This window comes from Cibotium barometz, chromosome 45 (assembly GCF_041138505.1).
Source record: "Cibotium barometz isolate CiBa-2024 chromosome 45, ASM4113850v1, whole genome shotgun sequence".
Taxonomy (NCBI): Eukaryota; Viridiplantae; Streptophyta; class Polypodiopsida; order Cyatheales; family Cibotiaceae; genus Cibotium; species Cibotium barometz.
Window position 1 is genome coordinate 6123120 of NC_141090.1, and position 24770 is coordinate 6147889.

Below are 24770 nucleotides of genomic sequence, written 5' to 3' on the forward strand. Positions count from 1 at the left end.
GGTTATCTTTTACAAAGAAATTCTCAACTTTGGAGAGACTTATCGACACACATATAGCTGAACTAGAGTTGAAGGAGGAAGAAGATGAACCCTACCCATTGAGTATCCTCTCTCCATAGCCAAAACCAAAGGATACTCCAAAGTGCACATGAACAAGATGGGGCACTATTTTGAATGTGATAAAATGAATGTAGCATTACTTGTCATATACAAAAGACTTTCAATCTCCCGATCTTGGATGGTGGTGTTGTTGTCAACATCATGAGGGATTATTGGGAGGCCTACCATTCATACGCACAAGCCTAGTAGTGAAGCTTGCTGATGGAAACATAGCCAAACCTTTAGGAATCCTACAAGATATGAAAATCAAAAACCTCAGGTTTAAGTTTCCACCACACATTTGTGGTGATGGATTTTAGAGAAGAGGGTCATTTATGGTGATGGAAGAAGAGGATCATACACCATGATCCTTGAAAGAAAGGTTGGTTCATGATTAGGAAACCAATCTTTGAAGATAATCCTTAAAAAAAAGTAAAGACTCATCCCAAGGGCCAAGGCATTCTCACCAATGATTCTGACACAACTGTCTAAACTACTTCAGTTAACATTTGTAAATATTGCAATAAGTTGTTGAGATAGTGAAGTTGAGAGCTAGGATTATGAACATCTCCCAGAGCCTGACAACTCTGAGGATTGGGTCAATGTCGACACTATGGTCACTCTTCCACAAAGGCTTGGAGCAAGATTTGCACGATTAGATTGGACATAAATCACCTCCATGTTCATGCTTAGTATGGTATCCCTCTTGGGAGCCAATAACAATTTTGAGCTTGGAGTAGTAGTGATTCATCTAGCGAGACAAGGACTCCTCTACAATCACCCAACCAAGAAAAAGGAAATCGCATAGAAAGCCTAAGAAGTATCTTCTCCCCATGGAGACAGATATTCACTAGCTTCCTTATCTCAAGGCTATGGATTCACATGAAACCTACACCCAACAGTGGGAAGCAAACTTAAACAAGGTCACTATTCAGACCAAGCAATGGTCTATAAAAGTGATAAGGATCCCACAAGCTTTGATCAAGTTAAGCTTTGCCGAGCTACTATAGATACAAGCTTAATAAGGTTAAGGCCAAGGCACACAGAAGGAAGCAAAACTCAAAGAGCTTGCCGAGCCTCAAGAGGAGGAAGATCTGAGGTAAGTGCTCGAGTACCTCAAGTCCTACAACATTGGGGATGGAGTGGTACATGGCGGCCCGACAAGGATCAAAGGAGCCTAGGCAGAGAAGCACATGTCTCATATGATGAAGGTCTCGTCGAGGTCAAGGAAATAAACCTTGATGGTCTAGGTGAAGAACTTCAGCCAATGTTCATTGGTTTGCCTTGCTCAACGAATTTCAGGATGTGTTCACTTGGAAATACACTAACATTAAGGGAATTTCTTCGAAAGTGGTGAAACACCATCCTTTTCATGAAGGCACAAAACCATCCAAACATAGAGCCTACCACATGAATACCAAGTATGGTCAAATGGTCAAAGAAGAGCTAGACAAACTAAGTGACGTGGCCGTGCTTTCCGAGCCATTTCTTCCCAAGTGCTTTGGACATTCCTTCCCAGTTGTTCCTTCCTGGTTATTACTTCCCAAGTCCCGTGGACGTTCCTTCCCAAGTTCCGTAGACGTTCCTTCTCGGCAGTTCCTTCCCAAGTGCCGTGGATGTTTCTTCCTGGCCATTCCTTCCCAGCTGTTCCTCACAACTTGACATTCTAAGCTTAGCACAAGCTCTAGGAAGGGGAGTGTCACAACACTTGCACCCACAAACATCACATACAAAACCTATGTGGGCAAAAATTTTCAAACTTCTGTCAAAATTCTATGGAGTTGGAGACCCCATATTCCACATCGAGGTCTTTAACCAAATCTGTCAAGCATTTGAAATTTTTGACGATGCAACAAAAGTCCATCTACTTGGACTCAGCCTTGCACAGGCAAGGCTGTGCAATGGTTCCAATCCTTGGACCCTTGGCAAAAAAGCGCTTTCAACACAGTGAGGGAGGCCTTCATTCTCGAATTTGCACCCTATGGGCCCAAATGGAGACCAGTCATCCGCCTATTCCAATTGGAACAAAAACCAGAGGAAACATTACGTGACTACATCTCACACATCAAGTACCTTGATTCGCATTGCGAAGAGAGGAAAAAATTGAGTGATAAGCAATTAATGGACCATTTCCTCTTGGGCTTGCATAATCCAAGGCTTCACGACCACATGTTAGTCAAGGACCCCTCCACCTTTGATCAGGCCTCCAAATGGGCTATCTTTCTCGATGACAACATGCGAGAAAGCTATTCCACGCAATTGGCCACCGCCCCACAGCTCATTTGTAACATTACCTTCCTCTCCTCTCCTGGGACCCAAGCCTCGCTAGTGGCACCGCCCCAAACCAACTACTCACATAACGTGCCACCACGTCCCTCTCCAGTACCAATCTTTCCATCCCAACCATTGCCTCTCCAGGCCAACCCCATGTCTTATGGAAAGATCCCAACCAGGTGCATTGCTAAACCTGTGGAGCCCATGCGCTCTGCCATCCCCGAGGCATCCCTAACACCTCACCTCCTTCTTCTGGTGGCTCTCACACGGACGCAAAACCAGTTATGCACACTATAGGTGCACCCGCAAGGCAAACCACCTCTTCTGTGTTTCCTCTACCGTGAACCCCATAGAGTGGCGGAATGCCCTCAAAAGAAACATTTGCCAATGCAACCACAATGTCATGGCTGTGGAATTTACCATTACTATGAGGATTTTCCTTTGCAATCAATTTCTCATTCCATAGTCAAAGGCATGCCATCCCTCAATGTGTTGAGTGTTCAGCATGGGAAGATATCCACTGTCCCATTGAATGTTGTCACACGGTTTGCAGGCCAAGCTAAAGAAAGCCACATCCCAAAAGAAACAATGCTCTAAGCACGTTGGCCATGGTGACGATGGGGTTAGCATCTGCATGGGCTCAACAAAGACCACATCATTCTCCTCCTGTAGCGATGATCGTGCCACTCCCCCCTGCGCAGTCCTGCAAAAACTCACCAAATGGGACAAATGACTGGCCAAATATCCCAATGCCATCCTTGAGAAGAAACGTCTTCAGGAGGCCCAAGCACTGGTAGAGAAATACCAGGCTCAACTTGGACCACCACCCGATTTTTTATCCTTTAACTCCTTACCAGAGTGCGCGACATCCCCCCTTGAACCTGAACTTTTGCACCGGGTAAAGCAGCAGCCCCCGCAACCGCTCCAGGTGAGGAAGATCCGTTCGCCAACATGATGTTGACAAATAATGATTTTGCCCCTCATGCACCTCCTCATCCTCCTATGCCTATTCCACAAACGACCAAGCCCAAATCCCCCGCTGACACAGAGTCCAATAGAGACTCACTAGGTCCGTACACCAAATTTGCTAAAGTATTTTATCCTTCTACTGCAACCACCTCTTGACCTCCACACCTGTCAAATAAGGACCAAATTAAACTTTCATATACTATTGCTGGTCCACCCTATAATCAAGGCCCCGCCCCTCAAGAATGTTGAGAAAACGTGTGCTCATGCTAGATCAAGTGTGTGGAGAGGAGAGACACAAAGTACAAGAACAATATCTTGCTTATTAAGTTGTTTATGAATACAACTAGGCCTTGCTCAATACAAAATGCCTCATGGCCTCATCTTTAAATAGATGAGCTAGTGGACCTTAAGTCCATTCACACTCACACCCTTCTCTTCCCCTTCTACATAACCTTAGTCTCTTAATACCCCCCCTCAATACCAACTATGAAAGAATGGAATAGGTGGTATTGGACATAGGATGCCTTTATAACATTAGGCGTACAAGGTTTGGAATATAGGTGTGGTTATCTAGGATTTACAACTGTGTTCCTAGAGCCTTAGAGGCTAATACAATGTTGCCATCTAAGTCTTTGTGTCGATGAAGATGTACACCTCAATGATGGTGCACCCCACTCTTTGTGTTTGCTTGACTTCTTGTAGATGACATGCTTTAGACATACATGTCATTGCTTCCACCACATGTGTTGCATGCAAATGAAGATCAATACAAGGATGCCGAGGATGCAACAAAAAAAAATACTTAGGGCTCTTGTAAAGAGTTCCACTTTGTAGATGAATGTGGGAGAGGGTTTGATAATAATCCCACATGGGGACTTATGGGAGTCCTAGAATTTTTGTATAAAAGGTGGCTCATTTGAGAGCTTAGACACACTTTGGGCTTAGTTCATGCAAGAGCTCCTTTGAGAGACCTACTCTCCCTCTTCTCCATAGAGGTGAAGACTCTTCTCTCACCCCATCTACATCTTTGTATGAGATAAATCTCTTCATTGAATCATTAGCAATGTCATGAGTCTTTCTCATCCTCTTCTCTAATCATTTTACTCTTATGCATGCTTTTAGTATTTCATTTTTGAGTACATGGATTGATTTGAAGCTTTCATGGAAGCTTGATGCTTGAATGTGTGCATGCTTGTAGGAAGATAGGAGTGGAGTGAGGTCTTTCTCTTTGCTTGAGTGCATAGTGATTGTATTCCTTTTGCTTGTATTTGTGAATGAATGGGTGTGTAGGAATGAGGACAAGTTGAGCTTGTGTGTATGCTTAGTCTAGTGTCAAGTGATGGTAGCCATGAGCATTCTCTCCATTTGTGGATAAGCTCTTGTGCACCGGTACGGGTCGAATCCCTAGCTCCGAAAGGGATGCAAATCCCATTGGATTGAGCTTAGTGTGGATCGTACTCCTCTTGCTACAAGAGAGAGAGTTTTCCGTCTCTCCATTGGCGCCGCTGCCGGGGAGAAGACTCAAAACCGGTTGAGAAGCTTGCATTACTACCACTATTTCTTTTTATTTTGAGGTTTAGGGCATTGAGTGTGTGATCTCAAGGGCGCCTTGTGTGTTTTTATTTTTTTTTATGAGAAGCAAGAAAAAAATTTTAACCCCATTGCGGTAGAGAAATCCCGCCATTATTCAGATTTAAGTACTTTCAGTTTTTTGCATCTTTGACGAGGTTGGCAAGAGGTAGGTAGTGTTGGAGGCGGTTTTTTGGTTTTGTTTTTATTTTATTTTTTTTATTTTGTTGTTTTGTTATTTTGGTGGGGAGGCATCTCCATCAAGTGCAGCAAAGAAAAGAATAGGTATATATATATATATATACTTGCAGCCGTGGGCAGCCAGCTGAAAGCCTGCATAGAAGGCGGCCTTTTTAAAAAAATAATAATAAAATAAAAAATGTGACTGATTGGGAAATTTTCTCTCATTCGGGTTTGGAACATCAGTTTTTCAATAGCAGCAGGAGAAAGCTCGGGAGTTTCCAAGTGTGTGCTCTGTGTACATGTTGTGGGGGACGCAGAAGGTTTTGCATACCAACTGCTTGCTGCTACACTATCACATGCGGCTCTCGTAACAGGCCTTTTGGATTTTGCTCAAAAAAAAAAACAAAAAAAACAAAATAAACAAAATAAAGCATTATATATATATATATATAAGTGTTTTTCTTACGATTTGCTGTTGCTGTAGGCGGGCACGTAGGCGCAAGCAGCAGCAGCAGTGCAGCCAGAGAAGGCGCCGTTGGGAGCAGAGCAGAGTGGCCAAAGGCGGCCAGCAGCAGTGCGAAGGCGACTGTAGAGCGGCTGGCTACGTAAGCAGACGAGCGAAGGCTTTGGAAGGCTTTGGAGTCGAGGTGGCGAAAAGAAGCTGAGCACAGGCGGTGGAGCAGAGAAGGCGTCGGCAAGCTTGGAGGCGGCAGTTGCTGGGCAGCCGGCAGAAGCAAAAAAAAAAAAAGAAAAAAGCGAAGACGTTGACGGCGGCAGCAGATGTTGACGGCGTGTAGATGGCAGCGAAGCTGTGAAAGCGTGGTCGAGCGAGGAAAGGCGGCCACCAGAATCTGGCAGAGCGAGCAGAGCAGCTGGTTGAGAAGGAAGCTGCGCCCCGCAGAGGAGAAAGGCAGCTGCTGCAGGCAGTTGAAAGAAGCTGTTGACGGCGTCAGCAAGTGAAGACGGAGAGCAGCCTGCAGACGGCGATAGAGTTGAAGGCGCCAGCTGTGGCCAACGCAGCAGCGTGGAGGCACTGAAGGAGAAGGCCGGCAGAAGCAAAGCGAAGGCACGTGTGGCGCCAGCGACGGATCCGGGCAAGCCGAGCGGTGCGGATAAGGTAGGTGGAAATATTTTTTTTTATTTTTTTTATTTTTTTTATTTTTTAAGTTTTTTTTGTATTTTTAAATACAAAAACAAAAAAAAATATAATATTTTTTTTAAAAAAAGAAAAAGAAAAAGAAAAAGGCATTTAAAAAAAAGGACAAAAAAAGAAAAGAGATTAAAAAAGAAAAGAAAAGAGGAAGAAAAAAGAAAAAAAAGAATTAAAAAAAAAAAAGAGAATAGTGGAAAATCTTAAAAAAAATTATAGAGAGAAGAAAGAAAGAAAAAAAATTAAAAAAAAATATAAATAAATAAAAATAAAATAAAAAAATTCTTTTTATTTTTTTTAGGAGTCCATATTGTGTGCATATTTTTTATTTTTTCATTTCTGTATTTTTTAGCATAATTGGGTAATTTGCATTGTTTTAAATTTTTGTAATATAACAAAACAAAACAAAACAAAACAAAAGAAAAAAGGCAAAAAAAAAACAAACAAACAAACAAAAGGAGGAAAAAACAAACAAAAGAAAATTTTTTGATTTTTTAGGAGTCTATTATTTTTCGCATATTTTGTAGTTCTTCATTAGTGTAAACTGCATTTTTTTTAATTTTTTGTAAATTTGTGCATAATTAGTATTTTTTTAAAAGTGTGATTCATAATTTTTGAGTAAATTCAAAAAAAAAAAAATCAAAAAAATCATAAAAATATTTTAAAAATAAAAACAATTTAAAAAAAAAGGTTAGATAGTACACTACACATATTCTTTTTAGTTGCCTTTAGTGGTTAGGTAGGGTAAAAATTATATATATATATACATATATATATATATTTTTATCAAAAACAAAAAAACAAAAAAAACAAAAACACAAAAAACCAAAACCAAAACAAAAACAAATAAAAACCCAAAAAAACCAAAAAAAATTTTGACCTTATGCACTTACGGTCGGGACGTCTTGTAGAGTCTAGGGCACCTTCTCGAGTACCTACGCAAGAAAGTGGGACCCAATCGGTAGGCAATTTGGCAGATATTGCTGAAACCCTTTCTGAATCCCAATCCGATACCCTTTCCTCTAGAACAACTAGTTCATTGTCCATGGACAATCTAGTGCCGACAAATAGTCATCCCGTAGCCCAAAATAGGACACCCACACGATCCTTTAATCCATTTGAAGCCGATACCATGGGGTTAACATTCAATGTGCGACTCCAATATGTCTACACAAATGCTCAAGGAGCTGAGATCTTTAGGGACCCACAACAACGCTATCTTGTTAAGATCGCCGACATATTCTCAGAACTTGATAGAGCACCTCTAGTCAATGACCAGGGTAACATGTATATGGGTGGAGATGGTGTTCGCTATGAAGTCACCTACCATCCGGAAAAGGTAGACAAATTAGGGGAGCTCTCTAAAACTGAGTTGTTAGACTATTCACAACTTTCCAGAGCAAAAGAGTCTAGAGATGACTGGCTTATCGAGCCGGACATGCCTGGACCATCCAATGCCCAATCCTCAAAGCCATCCACCATAGATGATTTACTTCTTGTAGATCTAAATTTGGACAAGGATAGGAAAGGCAAGTGTAAAATGGATCAAGGGGCTGAATGCCAATGGGAGTTTGTACGACAAATTCCTGTGACAAAGGTTTTACAGGATGACCAACTTCAAGAGGTCTATAAGGATTCGTTAGAGGGATACTATGCCACAACAAAATCGCCAGAGCTGGACCTTCCTCTAGCTTATGTAGTGGTAGTTGAGAAGTGTGCAGGACACATGAACAGAATAGTTGATAAATGGGCCAATGAATATCGAACGTTAGATTGGAAAGAGATTAGGGAACTCACGTGGAAAGGACAACCATTATTTATGGAAGTGTTCTCAACACATACAGCCAAACCAGGAGAGACAGCCTTTCTTGGAGAAACTGTTGCTCCTCCCCTACGAGAGTTCACTAGAGAGGGACCTTCAACATCTAAGTGGACCACTGCTAGTAGCCCAACTCTAGCACCAAGATATCGTCCTACACCAAATGTGCGACTACAGGTCACACCACCACAACAACATCTTTCCCACTATGACAATCGGATGAGAAGAGAGCCAACTCGGCCTCCTATAAGTGCACCTCCTGAAATGAGGGTGACAAGATCTTTAGAGGGGTTTGGTGAGGCTGGTAATAGGGTACCCACACCAATTTTGGAAACATATGGACCATCTTTCCAAAAAGAGGAACAATTCCCACTAAGGGTAAGAGGCCATAGGCCCTACGATGAGTATTCACGACAAGTAAGGACATCAACTCTTCAGAAATTGGTAAAGAAATATGAAGGGTCGGGAGATCCATACGACCATGTAGCAGCTTTTAGGCAAGCAGTTCGAGCTGAGCAAGTTGCTGATAAGCATACTCAAATAGAAGGGTTTGGACTCACTCTTGAAGGAAAAGCCCTTGCTTGGTTTCAGGCATTAGAAGCTTCTGACAAAACTTCTTTACGAGTTTTGGAAGAGAGATTCATTGCTGCTTTTTCCTTGATGGGAATTCAACATGACACAGTAGCGCATATCTACTCTTTCAAGCAGGGTGAGAATGAGAGTGTTAGAGACTGTGTAAATAGAATGAAGCAGTACATTAATCGTTGCCCAGAAGATGAGAAGCCCGCCCAAAGTCGATTAATTTCTCTCTTCTTAAAAGGCCTCAAAAATTCGACACTGCACTGCAACATTATCGACATGTGCTTTACCGAAGCCAATTCAATTCTGTGACTCAGATGGATATGATATTGTTCCTATACGAATGGTACAACCACATAACCTTCGAGATGATTTGTACTATAGGAATGCATCCACAATAGCTATGCATGTCGAGGAAGTCTCAGTTGAGAATTTAACACTCAAATTTGTTAATGATGCTGATAAGAAAGAGACACAAGCTCCAAAAAAAATGATGTGGATAATTGATGAGTACTCAAGTGAGGGCCATGGCTGGCATGTTCCAACTACTCTAGTTGCTGCTCAAAGAAGGCCAGGTAAGAAGGAATTATCAATGTGGCTACCCAAAGCTGCGTACAAACTTGTACCACCTAGTCCAGTTGCTAAGCCTCTTAAGAAGCACATCATTTCCAAGCCTAAAACTCGGATTGTTACTCGATGGGTCCCCAAACAGGTTCTTAAAGCACAAGGTTATTATGAGGGTGCAACAGCAATTTGGCTTCCAAAATGCCATGCTTTGCTAGGGGTAAAAGAGTGTTTCAAAAAGATTTCAAAAGAAACCCTTGATTTTCAATATCGGTGGGTGCAAAAGAATTCAACACAAATTCTTCAAGAAAGGAAAGGTGGCTGTGATAGCACCTACAAAACTACTTGTGTTGATCTTCCTAAAACATGTATTGAAACACCGGCTGTCCCGATTTCTCCTTATTACCCAATTCCATCATCAACTGATGTACCTAAGACTCATCCAACTTCAAATGAGTCTCATTTGAGCATAGATTCTAGCAATTCAATGCCTAAATCCTCTTATCTTGCTCAAATTCCAAGACAATTGATAAAAATCCCACCCAAGAAGGACATACCTAAAACCAAAGATAAGGCATTAACACTACAAATGAAGCTCTTTGGTAGATCAATGTTTGAATAGTGTGGTGCCGTACGCCCTTAAAGGATTATGTTCTTTTTGAGATAATCTCCACCATCAGCGCAAGAGTAACTCACTGACTCCACAATAAGAACGACAAGCCAGGGCACTTTTCTCCCATTGGGTTTTTTTCCCCTCGGCTATATTTGGTGATTGGCACCACTAAACAATTTTATTCTTTTGTTTTTTTGTTTGTTAATAAAACTTTGTGCAGAGATCTCAACTTAAGAAGAGCATCAGATACGCCCCTACAGTCCACCTATCGTACACACAAATTAGGAAGGGGGGAGATATGCTACGCTTACAAAGGTCAAGGAGGAGCAATCTGCACAAAATCAGCAATTATTCAAGGCAAACGAACAACATCAACAGGGCACTACAACAGGTGTATGCAAATCTTAATCTTTATTTCTTTAAGTGCTCTTATCTTTCGAATATATGGTTTGCATGTACACAATATTGGCTGGTTTGAGTTTTTGATTTGTAGTTAAAATATGGTGAGTGAATTCTAGAGTCTTAGAAGACTTAGTAAAAGATATGTCTATCCAAAGACAGTGTAGGATATATACCAAGGGAGTATGCCAAGTACTTATGTCTTCAAGGTATATTAGTTATCCCTAGTGGTAGTTATCTCTTAGATATGAGCTAGGTGCTACGAGTAATAAAAATTTATGAAAATATACCCTACAAAAATATATATATACAAAGTGAATTGCGACATGAAGTGTCTACTGCCATGCGAAGTGCTTGGTAGGACCTGGGGATGTCTCAGCACCTTGGGGCCGATGCCTTGGTTTCCATGGGGTGAACACTGATGTCTAAAAACTTCAGAAGAAGAACTTTGAGGAATCTATCGCCTTGATAGATGTTGGTAGGACTCGGGGGTACACTATGGGCCCTCAAGACCGATGCCCTCATCTTCAAGGGGTACTCCTTAGGTCATAAAAGAAAGAAAAAGGGTCTGTCGCCCTTGAGATACTTAGCGGTCTTTAGATTCTCTTGGCGGGGGTCTCTTGGCCATTGCTTGGGTCTCATGGGGATAGAACCTTAATCTTTATCACCTTCTACACACATATCAAAAAAAAAAAAAAAACAACAACAAGAGAGAGCTCCAATCACCTTTGCTCATACTTAGGAGTAGGGTTGCCACTTACGAGTAACTTACATACTGATAGGACATTGAGACTGCGGTCATAACCGGAGGTGTACAAAGACACTTGCCTTTGCATAGCATTATCTACCACCTAAGTCTCACTTTGACTAGTTTTTACTCACCTCTTTTAGTACTCATTAAAACTTTAATCAGCCTTGCACTTGTATGCTCACGTGTGTAATTATTATTGCTGATTTTGCTTTTCTTTTCTTTTTTTTCTTTTTCAATAAAATACTTCAATGTATCAATTGTTTTTTGTTGCAGCTCTTGCTACTACCGCGCTCGAGGACGTGCGCAAAATAGGAAGGGGGGAGTGTTGCATGCAAATGAAGATCAATACAAGGATGCCGAGGATGCAACAAAAAAAGATACTTAGGGCTCTTGTAAAGAGTTCCACTTTGTAGATGAATGTGGGAGAGGGTTTGATAATAATCCCACATGGGGACTTATGGGAGTCCTAGAATTTTTGTATAAAAGGTGGCTCATTTGAGAGCTTAGACACACTTTGGGCTTAGTTCATGCAAGAGCTCCTTTGAGAGACCTACTCTCCCTCTTCTCCATAGAGGTGAAGACTCTTCTCTCACCCCATCTACATCTTTGTATGAGATAAATCTCTTCATTGAATCATTAGCAATGTCATGAGTCTTTCTCATCCTCTTCTCTAATCATTTTACTCTTATGCATGCTTTTAGTATTTCATTTTTGAGTACATGGATTGATTTGAAGCTTTCATGGAAGCTTGATGCTTGAATGTGTGCATGCTTGTAGGAAGATAGGAGTGGAGTGAGGTCTTTCTCTTTGCTTGAGTGCATAGTGATTGTATTCCTCTTGCTTGTATTTGTGAATGAATGGGTGTGTAGGAATGAGGACAAGTTGAGCTTGTGTGTATGCTTAGTCTAGTGTCAAGTGATGGTAGCCATGAGCATTCTCTCCATTTGTGGATAAGCTCTTGTGCACCGGTACGGGTCGAATCCCTAGCTCCGAAAGGGATGCAAATCCCATTGGATTGAGCTTAGTGTGGATCGTACTCCTCTTGCTACAAGAGAGAGAGTTTTCCGTCTCTCCATTTTTCCACCTTGACCATTCTCACACAATGATCAAAGCAGGCTACCACCATTGCTTAAGTGGTTTGCTTATAGATGTTCCTACAACATGCTTGATGCTTCCTTGAATACCATATCTCCTCCATGGGCAATGAGGTAGATTTAAATGGGAAAGGGAAAGGGAGGGTCTTACCACTTGCCTTATGGATTGGTCAAGGGCAATGTCTACTCCACAATTACAACTACTTTTGTGCATGTTGGTTAAATGATACCCATTAGGGTTTGAAGTTACAAGCTTAATGAAAATGAGTAATTGGTTGAGGTAAATGCTCAAACCAATAAGGTTCATCATCTTTGGCTCAAGAAGGAGAGGGCATGGCTCATAATGTTGCCAATGCCTCTTACAAAAGTAATGCCAAAAGATGCTTAAAATCATGACAAACAACAAGGTAGAGCACTTAGGGTTGCTATGCTCAACCTTACAACTCATCTCAGACAATGAAAGAGTTGAATATGCAGCGGAATAACATGCCTTGGGCTTGGAAGGTGAGAGCAATGGGTTATGACATGCCTATGCCTCTCACAAATAAGAGTCTCAAGGGTAATACACATAAACATTGAAGATGAACACTTAATGTACATGTGCCCAACTTTAAAAACACTAATTATAATGAGTTTTATGATAAAAAACCAGAAATCTTCAGCCTCTTGGCTTATATGATGAAGACAATGGTTCATGGTTGCACCATTTCTCCTTGTTGGAAGAAACGGGTTGACGATGAAGACTTGAATGTGGCACTTATGGTGTTTGTCCGGCCTCCAATGTTGATGAAGAAGAGCCTCCTTAATATAAATGACCTCCTCCTTTGATGGTTAAGACCACCTTAGTGTTAAGCAACACTTTGGTTGATGATTAATATCACCATTAGTGTGTATAAAACACAATTAGTGTTAAAAAGCACATTTTTAGTGTAAAATAACACTTATTTTGGTGATTAGTTCACCACCATTAGTGTTTAATAATACTATTAGTGTTTAAGAACACTTTATAATAACCTCCCTTTGTTGGATTAATAGCTATTAGTGTTAAACAACATAATTAGTGCTTAAAAGCACACTTTGAACACTTTGAAAGCTTGAAAGTTGATGTTGATGTTGAAGCTTGTTGAGCATGAGGCTTATGGATACCTCATGTGAATGGAACCTCTTCAAAATCAAGAGAAAGCTCAGCAACAAACATTTACTTCATCACTTGATTGATTTAGAGCAAAGGAGGTGATGATATGAGCAAGAAAAAACACCAAAAATGAAGCTTTAATGGAAGCTTGAAGGTGAAGAAGAAGGGGCGCCTGGTCTTTTGCTTCCAACCAGCGCATCTGGTTGAAGCTCAAACTTGAGCTGTGGGGTCTCCACTCAATGGGCTACCATAGCCCTCAAAGCCCATCCCAAATGGTGGCTCACAGGCGTGGAATTTCTGTACGACCAGTGCTTCGCTTCAGTAGGCGACGCACTTAGACGATAATGCCGCGATGGATAAAAGACTCTCCATCAAATTGACCATACGTTTTGATGCGCCCAGACCTCCTTAACATTTCCCATGTTGACATCTCCACAAGATTTTGCCTCTACCGGGTGCTAGAAGGCCTCCAATGGAAGAGGGTTGAGTTCCACACAAGAAAGATAAGGGAAAAATGGAGAAAAATGACCTAATCTACACCACAAGTGGTTCTAATCATCCAAGCTCTAGATACCATGTTGAGAAAACGTCTAGATCAAGTGTGTGGAGAGGAGAGACTCACAAAGTACAAGAACAATATCTTGCTTATTAAGTTGTTTTTATGAATACAACTAGGCCTTGCTCAATACAAAATGCCTCATGGCCTCATCTTTAAATAGATGAGCTAGTGGACCTTAAGTCCATTCACACTCACACCCTTCTCTTCCCCTTCTACATAACCTTAGTCTCTTATAAAGAAGCTTCTACTCATCAACGCAACCTGGCCAGCCTCTCTGCGCCTTCCTTTCCTCCCAAATCCTCATGCCCATTGGAACCTTGTTAAAAGGTACTCCAAATTTATGGAATGACCTTCGGGATTGGATGGAACACAAACTGCAGGCTTGTGTGGAGGAGGAAGCTCCAGATTTCTTGGATGAATCTGAGCCCCATCATCCATACTTACTCCATCACCACCGCCCACAACACAAAGGTGCACCAACAAAAGGTGTCAATGCACTGGGACAATACTTTGAAGGTGATGACAGAAGCACAGCATTGCCAATTTCCTATAACGGACATGTAGTCAAAGCCATCTTGGATGGAGGCGCTGGTGTAAGCATCCTCACACAAACATGTTGGGAAAACTAGGGCCAACCACGCTTTGATCCCACCAAATTGGTGATCAAGCTTATGGACGGGAACTTTGTAAAACCCATGGGCCTAGTGCATGACCTCAAGGTCAAAGTTTGTGTGTGACATGACATTCCACCTCACATTTGTGGTCATGGACTTTCGTAATTCTGCCTATGATGCCATCTTGGACTGACCCTTCATGAGACAAACTTGACTAATCCATGATTGGGACCTGTATCATGTCTACCTTTGCAAACAATTTCAAACGCTTACCAAGACCAATGATCTCCTGGTTTGTGATGCTTGTCATCAAGCCCTTGATGACGCGCAGGTGCCATGCACGGTCGCTTCTATATAGAAGTGACGAAGTCGACCACGATTGACTTCAAATCCTTGCTACACTTGACACCCTCTCAGGTCACAAACTCGGCACACAATTTGTGCTCCTAATAAATGACCAGACCCTTCATCAACCCTACAAAGCCATTGCCTCGCTTAACACCCTGGGTGTAAGTGTAGCTCTACTACTTGAAACAACCACCCTTCGGGTCTGGAGGATAGATTTCCCCTTTGGTAGAATCATGTAAAGAAAACATGCCTTTCTGTCTCCCCCCACAACTAGCCATAATCTTTTTCCATGGGAAACATGGGTCTCTTTGGGCAAACCATCTCTTAAAACTGCCTATGCCAAAGTTCAATTGCCTAGTGGACAACGCATACAAAGCCTTGGGTCTTTTACACAAACTATACATATTATATCTAACCCATTGGCTTGTAAGTTCTATGTGGTTCCCACAGGGAAGATAAAAGAAGCAGTCATCCTCAAAGGAAGCTGGGTCCAGAACGCTACAAGTACAATCAACTCCGTTGACAATAAGCTACCCTCAAGCTTCCCCAAGGCAAGGTAACAATGATCCTCTGGGATGGGGAGTGCATCAACTTTGATCCTCTGCCCCCAAAAACTGCTTCCACCCACAAAGGGTATTCTCACACCCTCCCCAACAACTAGTAAGTCTCCCATTGCCCCTGAACTACCACCAGAACTCAACCCATCAAGAATATGGATTGGACTCCCGAATAGTCTACAATGGTGGCAAGCCCACATATATCCTCTGGTCCACACCAATCTCATATTCTTGGAGGCGTGGAAAGCTCTTGGAAAACCCACACTAACAAAAGAAGACACTTATCAAATCTCACATGAAATGCGTCTAATGAGTGTTGGGTACTTCATTCCTAAAATTTCTATTGGAAATAACCAGTTGGAGTGTAGATTTCACGTTTGAGATACAAGAACACTCCAAGGCCAAATTATCATTGAAAAAGAGTGGATTGATGCCACTCATTGCCAAATCAATTGGTGTGAAGAAACGGCCACCATGGAAATCAATGGCAACAAAAAGGCCACCGTCCTCTTGTGTCCCTAAGAGGAAATCATCCACACCCTCACCCTCAACTGCCCTTCCACCTCATGCCCCCTCCTAATCATCACCGATAGTCTCCCCTATTCCCCCACCCCATGCCTCACCAAAGCCAGTCGATCGGCTAGTGTCGACACCACCCACCAACAATGAGACAAACAAGCCTTGTCATCGACATTGCCCCTCAACTCTACATCCTTGACCACCCACACTGCAAGCACCCTAACCTCATATCTTTATTATGATAATCAATGATGGGTGCCCAAGAATCTTTTAGCTGCTTAGGGATTCTACGATGGCTACACCAAACTATGGATCCCCAGATGGCCATCTCTTAAACCCAAGCGCAAAAAGCCAACACACACCAACCCTAAGACAAAGCTTCAGCGTTGACTAGTCCTCGACCACCTGTTACGAGCATAAGGCTACTATGAAGGCAACACTCACTTGTGGCTACCCAAGCATGCTGCTTGTGCTCATCCACCACAACTCCCCAAGAAGCCACGACAAAAGTTCCCACAACCACAAGTTTGGCAACCCCAAGCACAACAAAGCCAACAACGTTGGGTGCTTACCAATGTGCTCCAAGCACAAGGCTTCCATGAAGGCAACACACAATTGTGGCTCCCCAAGCCACAATCAAAAGCCTCTCCTCCACAGTCGACAACCACCTCATAGCTCAAAACCTCGTCGCGTCGACAAATAATCCGGAAGCCTCACCAACCATGAACCTTCATCACTCGGCACCGTTGGGTGCCCAAATGTCTCTTAGAAGCCCAAGGCTTCCATGACGACGATTCCATCATTTGGCTCCCAAGCCATACTGCTCAACAATTTGCCCAAACCACACCCACCACGCTAGTACTTGTCCAATCGACAAAGATGGTTTGGCAACCAACGGGCAGGCAAGTCCCCTCCTCCTCACGATAAAATCCTCTGGACTTGCCTGCCCGTTTGGAGTAATGCTACAAAAAGAAGAATGCCATTAAAAGTAAAAAATTATAGCAAGAAGACTATGCATCTTTAAGCAAGAAGACTATGCATCTTTAAGCAAGCAAGCTGAAGATAAAGTTAGCAGCTTTTTGTAATGCAACATATACTTAGTTCCCAGACTACACTGATGTATGGTATATTGATTTAGGTGCTTCTAACCACACAACCACCCATGGTGAGTGATTTAGAGATATGTAGAAAACTGAAAAACCAAAGTATGTGGAAAGATGAGATAATATTGTGCATCCTATTTCACATGTTAGTAAGGTGTCCATTATCTATGTCGGATGGCAAAATAAAGTACTTAGTTGATGTACCTCATGTTCTAAATATTACAAAAGAACCTAGCTTCTGTTGGACAAATGGTTGAGTAGGGTCTACAAGTGAGGTTTAACTTTAACTCTCATTGATGTTACGTAGAAGACTTCAATAACCAATGCCACGTGGTTGCAAAGGGGAACAAAATTGATGTTATGTAAAAGATTTCAATAACCTAGCTTCTGGTTGGACAAACGGTTGAGTAGGGTCTATCAGTGAGATTTAACTATCATTGATGTTATGTAGAAGATTTCAATAACCAATGCCACGTAGTTGCAAAGGAGAATAGAATTGGTAGAATGTTAACATTAGATGTAAACATTCTAAAGTAAACGCTTCCTATTTACATTGGATGTGAACATGCCTAAAATAAATGCTACAATATTTACACATGATACACGTGTGATTGTAGACATTGATATTTGGCATAAACGCACTGGTCATGTCAATATTCAATGGATGAAAAAGTTGCATACCCAAAGTATTCTTATAGGTTTGTCGAAGTTCAAAGTGTATGGAATGCACAAAGTATGTGACGCATGCCAATTGGCAAAAAAACATAAGCATGCATTTTCACATGATAAGAATGTAAGCCAAAGACCTTTGGATGTGGTGCATGCTGACGTTTGGGAACCAACAAGATGATAAAAGGATGTAGTCGAAGAACTTTGGATAGAAATGCACAAAGTAGGAGAACAACAAAGCTATCATCAATCCACAAGATGCCACTATTATGTATCTTTCATTGATGATCATACTAGGAAGGTGTGGATATAGTTCATGAAAGAGAAAAGTAAAGTGTTTACACACTTTCAAAGCTTCAAGACTATCATCAGTCCATAGGATGCCACTATTATGTATCTTTCATTGATGATGATCATACTAGGAAGGTGTGGATACAGTTCATGAGAGAGAAAAGTAAAGTGTTTACACGCTTTCAAAGCTTCAAGACTATGGTTGAGAAAAACAAAGGCATGCACATAAAATTCATAACATTAGATGATGGGAGAGAATAATTATCCAATGAATTTAGTGATTATTTATCTAAGAGAGCATGGGATATAGAGCTAGTTAACGATACATCCTATAAAAAAACCACAAATAATGTGTCGAAATTCTTGGCATTCTACCTTAACTTTCCCGATCATGGTCTAGCAATAGACCCCCACTACTAAAGGAATCTCTTGATTCACTAAGTACATATGATTGCTCTCCATTCATTTTATAACCACCACGATGTTGTTTACATCAGCTTCTCTATATGGAATCCTTCATTGGTGTATACCAACTACTAATCTCATCAACAAAAACATCCTTGCTCACTCGTATCTCATGTGTAGTGGGGTTATAGCATCTATAACATTTCTACTCAAGGGAATATCCATATTTTTTTTGCCTTGGGATCCTATTTGCTTCTCATCTCATTTGGTATATGTACATAGACAACGCACCCAAAAACTTTTAAGTGTACCAAATCTAGTTTTTTACTATTTTCCTTGGGATTCTATTTGCTTCTCTCCTCATATGGTATATGTATAAAGACAATGCAGCCCAAAAATTTTAAGTATACCAAATTGGTTTTTTACCGATAAACTTTTATCCAGGTAGTGTTATAGTGGAGGTTCTGTTCATAATATAAATTATAGTTTGCTCCTACTCTATAGCCCAAAATAGTGAGGCATTCCTTTCTCATTCACCAATGCACATGCAACTTCTACAATATGCATGTTCTTTCTCATTTTGTTGTTGGGTGTACCTTCATGTAAACTTCCTCTTTATCCCATCATCTCTTAATCACTAAATTCATTAGAGGTGATAAAAATTCAACAATATGCAACGAATGGAGAGTAGCAATGGCATGTACTTAGTGAACCAAGTGAGTCCTCTAGTAGTGGGGGGTCTATTTGCTAGACCTTAGTGAAGAAGGTTAAGGTAGAAGGTTGAGGCAAAATGCTAGGAGTTTTGACACATTATTTGGTGATACTATAGGTGTTGAAAATTCAAAAAATTCACATGTATCATGTAAGGAAAAAGAGAAGGTTGATGATAATCTACCGAGACTGTTTTAGTAGGTCATTCCTTTGTTGGCGAGTATAGAGCAGATCCTTGATAAGGAGTTTGAGATCTCAACTATTGTTACACCCATTGTACAAAGATCCAAAGTACTATTGAGAACACTTGGCAATGATCTAGTTGTATAAAGGCATATGAGGGCCAATCTCGGTAGGTGTTACGGCCTACTACACCTCCCAAGGGAGCTCCACACATTCACTAAATGGATAAGAAATAAACTACAACCGTCGTAGGGTACTTACCAATGATTTAAGCTCACGTCCCTTGAGGCTCTCCAAGCTTGCTTTGGGAAGCTCCAACCTCTAATCTCCACCTCCACGCTGGCATTGTGTGCGGACTTGCTCACACCACATGCAAGGCAATATCTTCCTCTCACTCTCTCACACACAAGCATGAAAGAGGCACATACACTGGAGTACTCTCTCTCTCTCTCTCTCTCTCTCTCTCTCTCTCTCTCATATACACAAGACAAGGGAAGAGTTCTCATAGCACAAAGGGGGATTGTGCTCATTATGAGAAATCACCTTTTATACATGGCCCTTATTCACACTTGGGTGCCCAAAACTTACTAATCTAAAGCCTTGGGTGGCCAGTATCTCATAATGTACAATGTTTATAGTGCCATTACATAATACTTATAATGTCCTCAAATGGAGGAGCATCTTTGTTAATCCATAGTGGGATTAACATCCCCCCTACCTAAAGTAGGTTTTGACCCGCCCGATAGCCGAATTCATGTTTATAGAAATTGTAGCATGATTGAAGCTTTTTAAGGGTTCTTCAGAATGCAACGTGTGGTGTCCAAAACCTGGTGTCAATCATGTCTTCAAATGTAATGTGCATATAGCCTAGAAGAAACCATAGTCAATGGTAATAAAGCATCATTCCTTTCTCATCTGGACCCTGTTCATGTTGAAGCAATTGTATCCATCATGTGTTTCTGTTGGTTGGTCGATGAGTACTACAATCGATTTGAGGAACCTGACTCCAACTACTATGTATGAATCTAGTATTCTCTCCCACGAGTAGATCCAGGTGAGAATTTGGTTCTTTTGACTTGCTATATCCGAAAACTCCGATGGCAAGAATTTCAAAAAATTATAGCAAACATGGGAGTCCCGTTCCTTTTCTACCTTGAATTGTAGTGGTGTGAGTCTCCATTTGATAATCATGAAGACTGTATCGACTTGTTTGTTGGGGGCTGAGCCTTTATATTTCCAACAGTACTTTGGAATGATCAGGTATTCCTTATGCCATTTTGGTTGAATGCCGAAATCCTCCAAGAAGGGGCTGTCTCCATATGTTTTGATTGCATAAAAACCACCCCATGTGTACACTGGATGTTGGCGTCACCATCTACAGAAACAATAACTAATCATAAAAGTAGCTACCCTAATATCTAGTAGATCTACGTGATGCAGGTTTGCCAACTGTGTATGCTTTGCCACATTGTCCCACAATGTACCTTCTCCTCTCGTATTGGTAGCAATTCTTCCAGATGTGGCATTGGGGCTCTGAGAGATTGTGCTGCTGCCTCAATTATATGTTGGAGTATTCATGTCAAATCAAAGGGAGTGATCTGCATCAGCACACTTGGAACATCAACTTGGGCTTTAGTAGAGGATTCCCATCTTTGATCATGAGAGATTGTGCTGCTGCCTCAATTATATGTTGGAGTATTCATGTCAGATCAAAGGGAGTGATCTGCATAAGCACACTTGGAACATCAACTTGGGCTTTAGTAGAGGATTCCCATCTTTGTTCATGCTCTCATATTCTATAGTTGGAACTGTATGCAAAATATTTTGATTAGTAAGAAAGGTGGTACAAAATCAATGGGATTGGGAGCACGTACCTCATCGAGTGGCCGTTTGGGGAGATAAGGTCATTGTCAGAAACTCCTTGGGGTCTAGAGGGTTAGTGGGAAGATCCACAAAGGGTAAAGAGAAGTGTGAAAATATGCAATTAGCTCAGCTTTGTTAGAAGGAGTGACACATGGATAAGGATTTAAGAGTTTCCTAGAGAGGGATGGAAAAATAGGATAAGTGATAGATTGGGATGATCGTGGGGCTTCTTCTGGTGATTTCCCTAAACTGGGTGGTGGGTGTGGAGGTTTAACTAATTTCATAAACTCATGAAGTTCTGTGATTTCATCTATATTTGGATCTTTAATGTGAGTGATATCAAAATCATAAAGAACACTCGTTAACATGGCCTCCATATGTCTATGGATGTTTCTATAAAGTTTCATGATACTTAAAGGATGATACATTGTGGATTCAGAAAGGTTTAAGTGTAGATGGTTATCATAAACTTCCACCCACCCTTGGCTTACTATCCATTGATAGCTATGGGCTATATCCTTGTAGTTGGTTGATGTTGATATAGCATTGCATGTGGCATGAACAGGTCAAGTTTCATCCAAGATAGCCGATTATTGTAACACCCGACACCAACTACGTAGGTTTAGCATGATAGGATGTAACTAAAAAAAGAAGATATCAGATGGGTTAGTAACAACTATATCTCCCCTTAGGATTCCCATGACAATTGTGGGGTTTGCATCCCTCTCCGTGTTTTGATGTATTAGTGTAAGGTCTTCTAAATTGAGGTCTTTTGATAAGTTAATTTCATATTGAAGTAAAGAGAGGGTCAATGTAGAAAAAAACAAAGTTAGTGTCTAAGGAGGGGCCCGAGGAGTCACTGGCAAGGATCCTATCTCTGCCGAAGCGTGCTTGATGAGTTGCCGTAACTTGTCAATTTGCTCTTGTTGCCCGCTAAGGACATTCCTGGAGGGCAAGCGTTCATTCCAAATCCTAGATTCTTTGATCCTTTTCATTGACGAGGGAGGAGATTGCTGCTTCTCGTGCATCCCAAGCAGTTGCCAACTCTGTGTATCTTCTCTCGGCCTCTTCTTTTGCAATGTTGTTGGCATTCGCTTGGACTTGAGCCGCTTCTAATCGCACCAGTCGTTCTTGTGCCAATGTTTGGCTTGTATTGAATTGTTTATGGACATGCTCAAGGACCTACTGGTGGCTCACCAGCATCTTCTCCATTTGCGTTGATTTGGCATTGATGGCGGTCCCTAATCCTTCATGCATGTGCCTTGTTTAGTTGTTCTCACTCTACCTCGAGGCCTGCCACCTTTTGTTCTAAGACAGAAATTGTTTCCTTGAGCTCATTGATTTGTCATGTGAACCCCTCTTCCTTGGCTTGAAAGGTGGTGTGTGCTTCTCTTAGGTGTTGTGTGTGCTGCAGCTCTTTTTCATTGGTGTTCGCCACTTCTTGTTGAAGTTGTTCTTTTGCTTATTCTAATTGGGCCTTGAGCTCCTCATTTTCCTTGGTGGTTCGGACTATTGTCTTGCTGATCAGTCTATTATGCCCTTCCATCATTGTTATTCTTGCCTCTTGCTCTTCGAGAGCCTTTAAACGTTTGATGATTACTTCCTTATGTGTGGCATCAATGGCAATTGATCTTTAAGCGCTTGCACATGTTCTATTTTTTCCATGAGCTGCTCCCACAATTTTGCATGTTTGTCATGCAGGTTTGTCATGCAGTAGATGAGTGGTGAGGAGGTGACAATGCCACACTCTTTGTTCCTGTGACCAAATAGAGGAGCTGGAAGAGGCCGTGCCATCTACTTCATGAAATTGATGTTGGAGCAATCTGTCAAGGCCTTCCATGGTTTCATCGAGAAAGGTATCTGCATCCTTAGGAATATTCATATGATCTAGGAAGGAGCCTATGCTTCTTGGAATGCCTTTGGAGTCCAATCTTCTTCATTTGCTGGGGCTCGTGCTTTCCTGGGTCCTCTCGCACTTGTCAGCTTCATGATCTTGTTCATCCTGAGAAGCTGTTGCATGGGCTGATGTTTCTTCTTCGTGCTCGCCTCTCTTACATCCTCTTTTGGTAATGGTTTCTCCTCCTCTTCTTGTGGTGCACCTCTTTTAGTCAAGGTTGGCACATCTAAGATCATTGGATTGTGTAGAGGGGATAGGTTCTTGAATACCAAGGTGGCTGGGCTTGAAGGGGATGTTGGGTTCACGAAGCTTCGGTGGATGAAATCTTCCAATGGATGGAATAAAAATTAAAAAGTTCTCACTTAGAACTCAAGTGACTACAACAACACATACCCACCGGCTCCAAAGTACCAAGTTGGTTCCCATGGAAATAAGAAGGAATGAAGGTACAAGGTAAAGGGTTCTGCAACTCACGCCATCAAATTTCCAACCTAGTTCCTTCTATGAAATAGGTTCATACGTTTTAGTTATCCTTCTGTGAAATATGTTCATACGTTTCATGTGCTCAGTTATCCTTCGTTGACCTTGGAATGATTGAGCATATAGGACTCCTTAGGGTGTCACCAATTGCATGCATAATGTATGGCAAAACCTACTTCACGTTGGGAAATGCCTAGGGCTACTTCATGTCATGAAACACTTTGAGATACTTCATGTCGTGAAGTGCTAGAGACTTGTTCATGTCGTGAAACGGCCACATGAGTCCAGCCAATCATTTATGGCCACATGGTAGGCCCCATTAAGACAGCCGCCGAGCCAACGACTAGCGCATAAATACACCAGCTTTCCATTTTCGGGCACTTTTGCTCATTCTCTTTGCTTACGGTGGATCTTCTTCCTTGCATCTTCGCTCTCACCCACCGCTACTCGGCGATCGTCATTTGCCTTATCTACTACAGAGGCCGAGTATATTGCAGCCACAGAGGCTTGCAAGGAGGCATTATGGCTATCTCGGTTAGTGGTTGATTTGGGCTATACAGGGGATATTCCATTGTTGCATTCCTAAAAGGGTGGATCCGGGACTTTGGGGGGGTGTATCGAACATGCCATATGAACTCTACGCCAAGGTGAGAGCAAACACAATGTGGGATATGTGACGTGTCAAGCCACGTGGAGATGAGCTAGGATATCATCCAACAACTCCCCTCCAAGCAAATGCCAACGCACGGATTGCACAACACAAGGCCCTGCCAATGAGGAGGGCGTCAAGGCCAAGGTGAGGACCAGCAGGAGCCAACGCCAATGAAGGAAGAGCAAAGGCCATCGACAAGTTGTCAAGGCGAGAGCAGACGGGAACACCGACGGCGGATGCCGGCAACCGAATGCGAACGCACGCTCTGATACCATGCCAAAAACGGCAAGAGCTAAAGACGGGTCGCGTGTAGGGGGGTCCCACTCACCTGCCGCCTAGCCACCCAAAGCCCCCACCATCCCTAAAAGAGTGGATCTAGGACTTTTGGGGGGGGGGGCAGGGGGGGGTTATCGAATGTGCCATATGAACTCTACGCCAAGGTGAGAGCAAACACAATGTGGGATACGTGACGTTTCAAACCGCGAGGGGATGAACTAGGATATCATCCGAGAGCTCCCTAAAAGCAAATGCCAACGCACGGATTGCACAATAGGAGGCCACGCCAATGCACACTTGCCTCTTCTATGCGCCAAACTGTACTCTGCCTACAGTGATGCTAGGACGTGCGCTTCTGATGAATGAAAATTGGCACAAGTTTGCTCTATCTTCTGATCATGGTGTTGCTCACAGGCAGCCGTGGGTGGCCCTGTCAAGGACCTGC